The sequence below is a fragment of the Ambystoma mexicanum genome, chromosome 7q (assembly GCF_040938575.1).
Source record: "Ambystoma mexicanum isolate Mex_15411 chromosome 7q, UKY_AmexF1_1, whole genome shotgun sequence".
NCBI lineage: Eukaryota > Metazoa > Chordata > Amphibia > Caudata > Ambystomatidae > Ambystoma > Ambystoma mexicanum.
Window position 1 is genome coordinate 1,032,030,374 of NC_090941.1, and position 13,941 is coordinate 1,032,044,314.

Below are 13,941 nucleotides of genomic sequence, written 5' to 3' on the forward strand. Positions count from 1 at the left end.
AGGGGTGAAAAGCACATGCAAATAGGCTTTCCCACACCTCAACAGGGGCAGTCCAGCCCAAACTGCGAGGTCACAGCTCTTCTCGACGAGAACAAATGTCAACCGCACACGTGTTTTGGGGTCATTGAGAGGTGTAGTTTGGCACTATGCCTCTGGGCACATATGTGCAACTTTGCAGCACTAAAGAGTGACAGATGGAAACACGTTGAACAATCACAACGTTTTCATGTTGGGCTTACAGGCAGGGACGTCATTCAGGGGGCGCCAGAGGTTGCAACTGCGACCTCTGCGGTCTCCCTTGCGACCTCTGTGGTCTCCTTTGCGACCTCAGAAAAAAAAATACACTTTTAAAAAATGTTTTTTTATTGTTTGTAATGCAAGCTCCTGGGCTGTGGCCAGCACCATGTGGCTCTTTACTTCTGCAGTGGCTGGCTTTCTTGTTCAGGCCCCTTAAAAAAAGAAGGAAAATAAGATCAGGAGTGCCACAAGTCTAACACTTTCAGCACTGACCCTAAATAAGAAAGAATAGGAATACCAAATAATGTGTCTTTCTGGAATTCTATACAATAATTGCTAGACTCATTAAAGGTTTATTTTAGGCACACTTCAGGGGTGAGTCACTGATTTAGTCTGTTCTTAAATGCCTCACCTCAGCCTTTCATCCTTCTGGGGTTGATAAATGAGTACCGCCACAGGTTGGGTGATATTGGGTGTATATTTTTTCTAGATAAAGCGCTTAAGCGTAAGTGCTATATAATGAAACTATCTTTATCATTAGGTCATGGACGTCTGCTTGCACACACAGTCATTTGGTCATATGGCCCTCTACACACTGATCTTAATGATACATAAGGCGATGCATTCTTGTATGAAATGTACATCACAATATAGTGATATTGTAACCATATCTTTCGTAGTGTACAATGGTATGTGATGCCACTTCCTGTTTTGTCAACGGGTGAAAGGTCGTGTTCCATCATTTCCCGCGATATCACTTCGTGGTGGGGTCAATTGACATCACTTCCTGTGATGTCATCAGGGGGGGTCAAGAGGCGTGTGATGCCACTTCCGCTACCCCTGGGATTTTGGTGAAATGACGTCCCTGCTTACAGGTAAGGTTTACAGTAAATAACTACCAGGAAACCTGGTTGTATGTGCATTCTCATATTTAGGGCATTCCATGTGCATTGAATAGTGAGCCTGAGAATGCACAATTGACTAGCAAAAAGTAGTTAATCGTTAAAATGTTGAAGAAAAATAAAAGATTTGCTCGATAGCACATTTTATGAATGTTATTATGATCTTAAGTAAAACCAATCTTTTACAGATAAATAAGGTCAAGCACCCAGGCATAAAGTGAAGTGTCCAGAATCACACAATATTGGTCAAGCGGGGAAGCCAGGATTCAAATCCTGGTAAACATTCCAACAAACCTACTCCATTAGGGAATGTTTCATGTGTTCAAGGCAGATTACAGAGCAATCTCACACAACGTTCATGCTTCCCTCGCAGCAGCCTGCACACCTGACTGCATGCACTTGCAGCTGCACTTCACAGCAGCCTGCACACCTGACTGCATGCACTTGCAACTGCACTTCACAGCAGCCTGCACACCTTCACTGCATGCACTTGCAGCAGCACTTCACAGCAGCCTGCACACCTGACTGCATGAACTTGCAGCTGCACTTCACAGCAGCCTGCACACCTGACTGCATGCACTTGCAGCTGCACTTCACTGCAGCCTGCACACCTGACTGCATGCACTTGCAGCTGCACTTCACAGCAGCCTGCACACCTGACTGCATGCACTTGCAGCTGCACTTCTCTTCTTTTAAGCCTGAGACACAGCGAGGTGCCCAGATTCCAGATAATGATAGACCAACCCGCAGTGCAAGGGCGGCACTGGGACTGTGGTAATGAAACACCAACCCGCAGTGTAAGGGCGGCACTGGGACTGTGGTAATGAAACACCAACCCACAGTGCAAGGGCGGCACTAGGACTGTGGGAATGAAACACCACCCCACAGTGTAAGGTTGGCACTGGGACTGTGGTAATGAAACACCAACCCACAGTGTAAGGGCAGCACTGGGACTGTGGTAATGAAACACCAACCAGCAGTGTAAGGGTGGTGCTAGGGCGGTGATAATGCTATACCAACCCACAGTGTAAGGGTGGCACTGGGACTGTGGTAATGAAACACCAACCCACAGTGCAAGGGCGGCACTGGGACTGTGGGAATGAAACACCACCCCACAGTGTAAGGTTGGCACTAGGACTGTGTTAATGAAACACCAACCCACAGTTTAAGGGCGGCACTGGGACTGTGGTAATGAAACACCAACCCACAGTGTAAGGGCGGCACTGGGACTGTGGAAATGAAACACCAAACCACAGTGTAAGGGTGGTGCTAGGGCGGTGATAATGCTATACCAACCCACAGTGTAAGGGTGGCACTGGGACTGTGGTAATGAAACACCAACCCACAGTGCAAGGGCGGCACTAGGACTGTGGTAATGAAACACCAACCCACAGTTTAAGGGCGGCACCGGGACTGTGGTAATGAAACACCAACCCGCAGTGTAAGAGTGGCACTGGGACTGTGATAATGATACACCAAACCGCAGTGTCAAGGTGGCACTGAGACTGTGGTAATGAAACACCACCCCACAGTGTAAGGGTGGCACTGGGACTGTGGTAATGAAACACCAACCAACAGTGTAAGGGTGGCAATGGGACTGTGGGAATTAAACATCAACCCACAGTGTAAGGGTGGCAATGGGACTGTGGGAATTAAACACCAACCCACAGTGTAAGAGTGGTACTAGGACTGTGGGAATGAAACACCAACCCACAGTGTAAGGGTGGCACTAGGGCTGTGGTAATGCTACAACAACCCACAGTGTAAGGGCGGCACTAGGACTGTGATAATGGAACACCAACCCACAGTGTAAGAGTGGCACTGGGGCTATGATAATGAAACACCAACCCACAGTGCAAGGGTGGCACTAGGGCTGTGATAATGAAACACCAACTCACAGTGTAAAGGTGGCACTAGGGCTGTGTTTATGATAAACCAACCCACAGTGTAAGGGTGGCACTAGGACTGTGTTTATGATTCTCCAACCCACAGTGTAAGGGTGGCAATGGGACTGTGGAAATTAAACATGAACCCACAGTGTAAGGGTGGCACTAGGACTGTGCTAATGAAAGACCTACCCACAGTGTAAGGGTGGCACTGGGGCTGTGATAATAATAGACCTACCCACAGTGTAAGGGTGGCACTAGGGCTGTGATAATGATAGACCTTCCCACAGTGTAAGGGTGGCACTAGGACTGTGGGAATGAAACACCAACCCACAGTGTAAGGGTGGCACTAGGACTGTGATAATGATAGACCTACCCACAGTGTAAGGGTGGCACTAGGACTGTGCTAATGAAAGACCTACCCACAGTGTAAGGGTGGCACTGGGGCTGTGATAATAATAGACCTACCCACAGTGTAAGGGTGGCACTAGGGCTGTGATAATGATAGACCTTCCCACAGTGTAAGGGTGGCACTAGGACTGTGGGAATGAAACACCAACCCACAGTGTAAGGGTGGCACTAGGACTGTGATAATGATAGACCTACCCACAGTGTAAGGGTGGCACTGGTGATGTGACAATGATAGACCTACCCACAGGGTAAGGGTGGCACTGGGGCTGTGATAATGATACACCAACCCACAGTGTAAGGGTGGCACTAGGACCGTGGGAATGAAACACCAACCCACAGTGTAAGGGTGGAACTGGGACTGTGATAATGATAGACCTACCCACAGTGTAAGGGTGTCACTACAGCTGTGATAATGATAGACCTTCCCACAGTGTAAGGGTGGCACTAGGACTGTGGGAATGAAACACCAACCCACAGTGTAAGGGTGGCACTAGGACTGTGATAATGATAGACCTACCCACAGTGTAAGGGTGGCACTGGTGCTGTGACAATGATAGACCTACCCACAGTGGAAGGGTGGCACTGGGGCTGTGATAATGATACACCAACCCACAGTGTAAGGGTGGCACTAGAACTGTGATAATGATAGACCTACCCACAGTGTAAGGGTGGCACTAGGACTGTGATAATGATAGACCTACCCACAGTGTAAGGGTGGCACTGGGGCTGTGATAATGATAGACCTACCCACAGTGTAAGGGTGGCACTAGGGCTGTGATAATGATAGAACTTCCCACAGTGTAAGGGTGGCACTGGGACTGTGGGAATGAAACACCAACCCACAGTGTAAGGGTGGCACTAGGACTGTGGGAATGAAATACCAACCCACAGTGTAAGGGTGGCACTAGGACTGTGATAATGATACACCTACCCACAGTGTAAGGGTGGCACTAGGACTGTGGGAATGAAACACCAACCCACAGTGTAAGGGTGGTACTAGGACTGTGATAATGATACACCTACCCACAGTGTACGGGTGGCACTGGTGCTGTGACAATGATAGACCTACCCACAGTGTAAGGGTGGCACTAGGACTGTGATAATGATACACCTACCCACAGTGTAAGGGCGGCTCTAGGACTGTGATAATGATACACCTACCCACAGTGTAAGGGTGGCACTGGGACTGTGATAATGATAGACCTACCCACAGTGTAAGGGTGGCACTAGGGCTGTGATAATGATACACCTACCCATGTTATAAGGGTGGCACCTGTGCTGTGACAATGATAGACCTACCCACAGTGTAAGGGTGGCACTAGGACTGTGATAATGATACACCTACCCACAGTGTAAGGGTGGTACTGGTGCTGTGATAATGATACACCTACCCACAGTGTAAGGGTGGCACTGGTGCTGTGACAATGATAGACCTACCCACAGTGTAAGGGTGGCACTAGGACTGTGGGAATGAAACACCAACCCACAGTGTAAGGGTGGCACTAGGACTGTGATAATGATAGACCTACCCACAGTGTAAGGGTGGCACTAGGACTGTGCTAATGAAAGACCTACCCACAGTGTAAGGGTGGCACTGGGGCTGTGATAATAATAGACCTACCCACAGTGTAAGGGTGGCACTAGGGCTGTGATAATGATAGACCTTCCCACAGTGTAAGGGTGGCACTAGGACTGTGGGAATGAAACACCAACCCACAGTGTAAGGGTGGCACTAGGACTGTGATAATGATAGACCTACCCACAGTGTAAGGGTGGCACTGGTGATGTGACAATGATAGACCTACCCACAGGGTAAGGGTGGCACTGGGGCTGTGATAATGATACACCAACCCACAGTGTAAGGGTGGCACTAGGACCGTGGGAATGAAACACCAACCCACAGTGTAAGGGTGGCACTGGGACTGTGATAATGATAGACCTACCCACAGTGTAAGGGTGTCACTACAGCTGTGATAATGATAGACCTTCCCACAGTGTAAGGGTGGCACTAGGACTGTGGGAATGAAACACCAACCCACAGTGTAAGGGTGGCACTAGGACTGTGATAATGATAGACCTACCCACAGTGTAAGGGTGGCACTGGTGCTGTGACAATGATAGACCTACCCACAGTGGAAGGGTGGCACTGGGGCTGTGATAATGATACACCAACCCACAGTGTAAGGGTGGCACTAGAACTGTGATAATGATAGACCTACCCACAGTGTAAGGGTGGCACTAGGACTGTGATAATGATAGACCTACCCACAGTGTAAGGGTGGCACTGGGGCTGTGATAATGATAGACCTACCCACAGTGTAAGGGTGGCACTAGGGCTGTGATAATGATAGAACTTCCCACAGTGTAAGGGTGGCACTGGGACTGTGGGAATGAAACACCAACCCACAGTGTAAGGGTGGCACTAGGACTGTGGGAATGAAATACCAACCCACAGTGTAAGGGTGGCACTAGGACTGTGATAATGATACACCTACCCACAGTGTAAGGGTGGCACTAGGACTGTGGGAATGAAACACAAACCCACAGTGTAAGGGTGGGACTAGGACTGTGATAATGATACACCTACCCACAGTGTAAGGGTGGCACTGGTGCTGTGACAATGATAGACCTACCCACAGTGTAAGGGTGGCACTAGGACTGTGATAATGATACACCTACCCACAGTGTAAGGGCGGCACTAGGACTGTGATAATGATACACCTACCCACAGTGTAAGGGTGGCACTGGGACTGTGATAATGATAGACCTACCCACAGTGTAAGGGTGGCACTAGGGCTGTGATAATGATACACCTACCCATGTTACAAGGGTGGCACCTGTGCTGTGACAATGATAGACCTACCCACAGTGTAAGGTGGCACTAGGACTGTGATAATGATACACCTACCCACAGTGTAAGGGTGGTACTGGTGCTGTGATAATGATACACCTACCCACAGTGTAAGGGTGGCACTGGTGCTGTGACAATGATAGACCTACCCACAGTGTAAGGGTGGCACTGGTGCTGTGACAATGATAGACCTACCCACAGTGTAAGGGTGGCACTAGGACTGTGGGAATGAAACGCCAACCCACAGTGTAAGGGTGGCATGGCACTAGGACTGTGGGAATGAAACACCACCCACAGTGTAAGGGTGGCACTAGGACTGTGATAATGATAGACCTACCCACAGTGTAAGGGTGGCACTAGGACTGTGGGAATGAAACACCAACCCACAGTGTAAGGGAGGCACTAGGACTGTGGGAATGAAAGACCAACCCACAGTGTAAGGTTGGCACTAGGACTTTGATAATGAAACACCAACCCACAGTGTAAGGGTGGCACTGGTGCTGTGACAATGATAGACCTACCCACAGTGTAAGGGTGGCACTAGTGCTGTGACTATGATAGACCTACCCACAGTGTAAGGGTGGCACTGGTGCTGTGACAATGATAGACCTAGTCACAGTGTAAGGGTGGCACTAGGACTGTGATAATGATACACCTACCCACAGTGTAAGGGTGGCACTGGCACTGTGATAATGATACACCTACCCACAGTGTAAGGGTGGCACTGGTGCTGTGACAATGATAGACCTACCCACAGTGTAAGGGTGGCACTAGGGCTGTGATAATGATACACCTACCCACAGTGTAAGGGTGGCACTGGTGCTGTGATAATGATACACCTACCCACAGTGTAAGGGTGGCACTGGTGCTGTGACAATGAGAGACCTACCCACAGTGTAAGGGTGGCACTGGTTCTGTGACAATGATAGACCTACCCACAGTGTAAGGGTGGCACTAGGACTGTGATAATGATACACCTACCCACAGTGTAAGGGTGGCACTGGTGCTGTGATAATGATACACCTACCCACAGTGTAAGGGTGGCACTGGTGCTGTGACAATGATAGACCTACCCACGGTGTAAGGGTGGCACGGGTGCGGTGACAATGATAGACCTACCCACAGTGTAAGGGTGGCACTAGGACTGTGGGAATGAAACGCCAACCCACAGTGTAAGGGTGGCACTAGGACTGTGGGAATGAAACACCAACCCACAGTGTAAGGGTGGCACTAGGTCTGTGATAATGATAGACCTACCCACAGTGTAAGGGTGGCACTAGGACTGTGGGAATGAAACACCAACCCACAGTGTAAGGGTGGCACTAGGACTGTGGGAATGAAACACCAATCCACAGTGTAAGGTTGGCACTAGGACTTTGATAATGAAACACCAACCCACAGTGTAAGGGTGGCACTGGTGCTGTGACAATGATAGACCTACCCACAGTGTAAGGGCGGCACTGGTGCTGTGACTATGATAGACCTACCCACAGTGTAAGGTTGGCACTGGAACTGTGATAATGATACACCTACCAACAGTGTAAGGGTGGCACTGGTGCTGTGACAATGATAGACCTACCCACAGTGTAAGGGTAGCACTGGTGCTGCGACAATGATAGACCTACCCACAGTGTAAGGTTGGCACTGGGACTGTGATAATGATACACCTACCCACAGTTTAAGGGTGGCACTAGGGCTGTGACAATGATACACCTACCCACAGTGTAAGGGTGGCACTAGGACTGTGATAATGATACACCTACCCACAGTGTAAGGGTGGCACAGGTGCTGTGACAATGATAGACCTACCCTGACAATGATAGACCTACCTACAGTGTAAGGGTGGCACTGGTGCTGTGACAATGATAGACGTACCCACAGTGTAAGGGTGGCACTAGGACTGTGATAATGATACACCTACCCACAGTGTAAGGGTGGCACTGGGGCTGTGATAATGATACACCTACCCACAGTGTAAGGGTGGCACTGGTGCTGTGACAATGATAGACCTACCGACAGTGTAAGGGTGGCACTAGGACTGTGATAATGATACACCTACCCACAGTGTAAGGGTGGCACTGGTGCTGTGATAATGATACACCTACCCACAGTTTAAGGGTGGCACTGGTGCTGTGACAATGATAGACCAACCCACAGTGTAAGGGTGGCACTGGTGCTGTGACAATGATAGACCTACCCACAGTGTAAGGGTGGCACTAGGACTGTGATAATGATACACCTACCCACAGTGTAAGGGTGGCACTGGTGCTGTGATAATGATACACCTACCCACAGTGTAAGGGTGGCACTGGTGCTGTGACAATGATACACCTACCCACAATGTAAGGGTGGCACTGGTGCTGTGACAATGATAGACCTACCCGCAGTGTAAGGGTGGCACTGGTGCTGTGACAATGATAGACCTACCCACAGTGTAAGGGTGGCGCTAGGACTGTGGGAATGAAACGCCAACCCACAGTGTAAGGGTGGCATGGCACTAGGACTGTGGGAAGGAAACACCAACCCACAGTGTAAGGGTGGCACTAGGACTGTGATAATGATAGACCTACCCACAGTGTAAGGGTGGCACTAGGACTGTGGGAATGAAACACCAACCCACAGTGTTAGGTTGGCACTAGGACTCTGATAATGAAACACCAACCCACAGTGTAAGGGTGGCACTGGTGCTGTGACAATGATAGACCTACCCACAGTGTAAGGGTGGCACTGGTGCTGTGACAATGATAGACCTACCCACAGTGTAAGGTTGGCACTGGGACTGTGATAATGATACACCAACCGACAGTGAAAGGGTGGAACTGGTGCTGTGACAATGATAGACCTACCCACAGTGTAAGGGTGGCACTGGTGCTGTGACAATGATAGACCTACCCATAGTGTAAGGTTGGCACTGGGACTGTGATAATGATACACCTCCCCACAGTGTAAGGGTGGCGCTAGGACTGTGGGAATGAAACGCCAACCCACAGTGTAAGGGTGGCATGGCACTAGGACTGTGGGAAGGAAACACCAACCCACAGTGTAAGGGTGGCACTAGGACTGTGATAATGATAGACCTACCCACAGTGTAAGGGTGGCACTAGGACTGTGGGAATGAAACACCAACCCACAGTGTTAGGTTGGCACTAGGACTCTGATAATGAAACACCAACCCACAGTGTAAGGGTGGCACTGGTGCTGTGACAATGATAGACCTACCCACAGTGTAAGGGTGGCACTGGTGCTGTGACAATGATAGACCTACCCACAGTGTAAGGTTGGCACTGGGACTGTGATAATGATACACCAACCGACAGTGAAAGGGTGGAACTGGTGCTGTGACAATGATAGACCTACCCACAGTGTAAGGGTGGCACTGGTGCCGTGACAATGATAGACCTACCCACAGTGTAAGGTTGGCACTGGGACTGTGATAATGATACACCAACCGACAGTGAAAGGGTGGAACTGGTGCTGTGACAATGATAGACCTACCCACAGTGTAAGGGTTGCACTGGTGCTGTGACAATGATAGACCTACCCATAGTGTAAGGTTGGCACTGGGACTGTGATAATGATACACCTACCCACAGTGTAAGAGTGGAACTGGTGAAGTGACAATGATAGACCTACCCACAGTGTAAGGGTGGCACTGGTGCTGTGACAATGATAGACCTACCCATAGTGTAAGGTTGGCACTGGGACTGTGATAATGATAGACCTAACCACAGTGTAAGGGTGGCACTAGGGCTGTGATAATGATACACCTACCCACAGTGTAAGGGTGGCACTAGGACTGTGATAATGATACACCTACCCACAGTGTAAGGGTGGCACTAGCACTGTGATAATGATACACCTACCCAAAGTGTAAGGGTGGCACTGGTGCTGTGACAATGATAGACCTACCCACAGTGTAAGGTTGGCACTGGGACTGTGATAATGATACACCAACCCACAGTGAAAGGGTGGCACTAGGACTGTGATAATGATAGACCTACCCACAGTGTAAGGGTGGCACTAGGACTGTGATAATGATACACCTACCCACAGTGTAAGGGTGGCACTAGGACTGTGATAATGATACACCTACCCACAGTGTAAGGGTGGCACAGGTGCTGTGACAATGACAGACCTACCCTGACAATGATAGACCTACCCACAGTGTAAGGGTGGCACTGGTGCTGTGACAATGATAGACGTACCCAAAGTGTAAGGGTGGCACTAGGACTGTGATAATGATACACCTACCCACAGTGTAAGGGTGGCACTGGGACTGTGATAATGATACACCTACCCACAGTGTAAGGGTGGCACTGGTGCTGTGACAATGATAGACCTACCGACAGTGTAAGGGTGGCACTAGGACTGTGATAATGATACACCTACCCACAGTGTAAGGGTGGCACTGGTGCTGTGATAATGATACACCTACCCACAGTTTAAGGGTGGCACTGGTGCTGTGACAATGATAGACCTACCCACAGTGTAAGGGTGGCACTGGTGCTGTGACAATGATAGACCTACCCACAGTGTAAGGGTGGCACTAGGACTGTGATAATGATACACCTACCCACAGTGTAAGGGTGGCACTGGTGCTGTGACAATGATACACCTACCCACAATGTAAGGGTGGCACTGGTGCTGTGACAATGATAGACCTACCCGCAGTGTAAGGGTGGCACTGGTGCTGTGACAATGATAGACCTACCCACAGTGTAAGGGTGGCGCTAGGACTGTGGGAATGAAACGCCAACCCACAGTGTAAGGGTGAGATGGCACTAGGACTGTGGGAAGGAAACACCAACCCACAGTGTAAGGGTGGCACTAGGACTGTGATAATGATAGACCAACCCACAGTGTAAGGGTGGCACTAGGACTGTGGGAATGAAACACCAGCCCACAGTGTTAGGTTGGCACTAGGACTCTGATAATGAAACACCAACCCACAGTGTAAGGGTGGCACTGGTGCTGTGACAATGATAGACCTACCCACAGTGTAAGGGTGGCACTGGTGCTGTGACAATGATAGACCTACCCACAGTGTAAGGTTGGCACTGGGACTGTGATAATGATACACCTACCCACAGTGTAAGGGTGGAACTGGTGCTGTGACAATGATAGACCTACCCACAATGTAAGGGTGGCACTGGTGCTGTGACAATGATAGACCTACCCATAGTGTAAGGTTGGCACTGGGACTGTGATAATGATAGACCTAACCACAGTGTAAGGGTGGCACTAGGACTGTGATAATGATACACCTACCCACAGTGTAAGGGTGGCACTGGTGCTGTGACAATGATAGACCTACCCACAGTGTAAGGTAGGCACTGAGACTGTGATAATGATACACCTACCCACAGTGTAAGGGTGGCACTAGGACTGTGATAATGATACACCTACCCAAAGTGTAAGGGTGGCACTGGTGCTGTGACAATGATAGACCTACCCACAGTGTAAGGTTGGCACTGGGACTGTGATAATGATACACCAACCCACAGTGAAAGGGTGGCACTAGGACTGTGATAATGATAGACCTACCCACAGTATAAGGGTGGCACTAGGACTGTGATAATGATACACCTACCCACTGTGTAAGGGTGGCACTAGGACTGTGATAATGATACACCTACCCACAGTGTAAGGGTGGCACTGGGACTGTGATAATGATACACCTACCCACAGTGTAAGGGTGGCACTGGTGCTGTGACAATGATAGACCTACCGACAGTGTAAGGGTGGCACTAGGACTGTGATAATGATACACCTACCCACAGTGTAAGGGTGGCACTGGTGCTGTGATAATGATACACCTACCCACAGTTTAAGGGTGGCACTGGTGCTGTGACAATGATAGACCTACCCACAGTGTAAGGGTGGCACTGGTGCTGTGACAATGATAGACCTATCCACAGTGTAAGGGTGGCACTAGGACTGTGATAATGATACACCTACCCACAGTGTAAGGGTGGCACTGGTGCTGTGATAATGATACACCTACCCACAGTGTAAGGGTGGCACTGGTGCTGTGACAATGATACACCTACCCACAATGTAAGGGTGGCACTGGTGCTGTGACAATGATAGACCTACCCGCAGTGTAAGGGTGTCACTGGTGCTGTGACAATGATACACCTACCCACAGTGTAAGGGTGGCACTGGTGCTGTGATAATGATACACCTACCCACAGTTTAAGGGTGGCACTGGTGCTGTGACAATGATAGACCTACCCACAGTGTAAGGGTGGCACTGGTGCTGTGACAATGATAGACCTACCCACAGTGTAAGGGTGGCACTAGGACTGTGATAATGGAACACCAACCCACAGTGTAAGAGTGGCACTGGGGCTATGATAATGAAACACCAACCCACAGTGCAAGGGTGGCACTAGGGCTGTGATAATGAAACACCAACTCACAGTGTAAAGGTGGCACTAGGGCTGTGTTTATGATAAACCAACCCACAGTGTAAGGGTGGCACTAGGACTGTGTTTATGATTCTCCAACCCACAGTGTAAGGGTGGCAATGGGACTGTGGAAATTAAACATGAACCCACAGTGTAAGGGTGGCACTAGGGCTGTGATAATGATAGACCTTCCCACAGTGTAAGGGTGGCACTAGGACTGTGGGAATGAAACACCAACCCACAGTGTAAGGGTGGCACTAGGACTGTGATAATGATAGACCTACCCACAGTGTAAGGGTGGCACTAGGACTGTGCTAATGAAAGACCTACCCACAGTGTAAGGGTGGCACTGGGGCTGTGATAATAATAGACCTACCCACAGTGTAAGGGTGGCACTAGGGCTGTGATAATGATAGACCTTCCCACAGTCTAAGGGTGGCACTAGGACTGTGGGAATGAAACACCAACCCACAGTGTAAGGGTGGCACTAGGACTGTGATAATGATAGACCTACCCACAGTGTAAGGGTGGCACTGGTGATGTGACAATGATAGACCTACCCACAGGGTAAGGGTGGCACTGGGGCTGTGATAATGATACACCAACCCACAGTGTAAGGGTGGCACTAGGACCGTGGGAATGAAACACCAACCCACAGTGTAAGGGTGGCACTGGGACTGTGATAATGATAGACCTACCCACAGTGTAAGGGTGTCACTACAGCTGTGATAATGATAGACCTTCCCACAGTGTAAGGGTGGCACTAGGACTGTGGGAATGAAACACCAACCCACAGTGTAAGGGTGGCACTAGGACTGTGATAATGATAGACCTACCCACAGTGTAAGGGTGGCACTGGTGCTGTGACAATGATAGACCTACCCACAGTGGAAGGGTGGCACTGGGGCTGTGATAATGATACACCAACCCACAGTGTAAGGGTGGCACTAGAACTGTGATAATGATAGACCTACCCACAGTGTAAGGGTGGCACTAGGACTGTGATAATGATAGACCTACCCACAGTGTAAGGGTGGCACTGGGGCTGTGATAATGATAGACCTACCCACAGTGTAAGGGTGGCACTAGGGCTGTGATAATGATAGAACTTCCCACAGTGTAAGGGTGGCACTGGGACTGTGGGAATGAAACACCAACCCACAGTGTAAGGGTGGCACTAGGACTGTGGGAATGAAATACCAACCCACAGTGTAAGGGTGGCACTAGGACTGTGATAATGATAC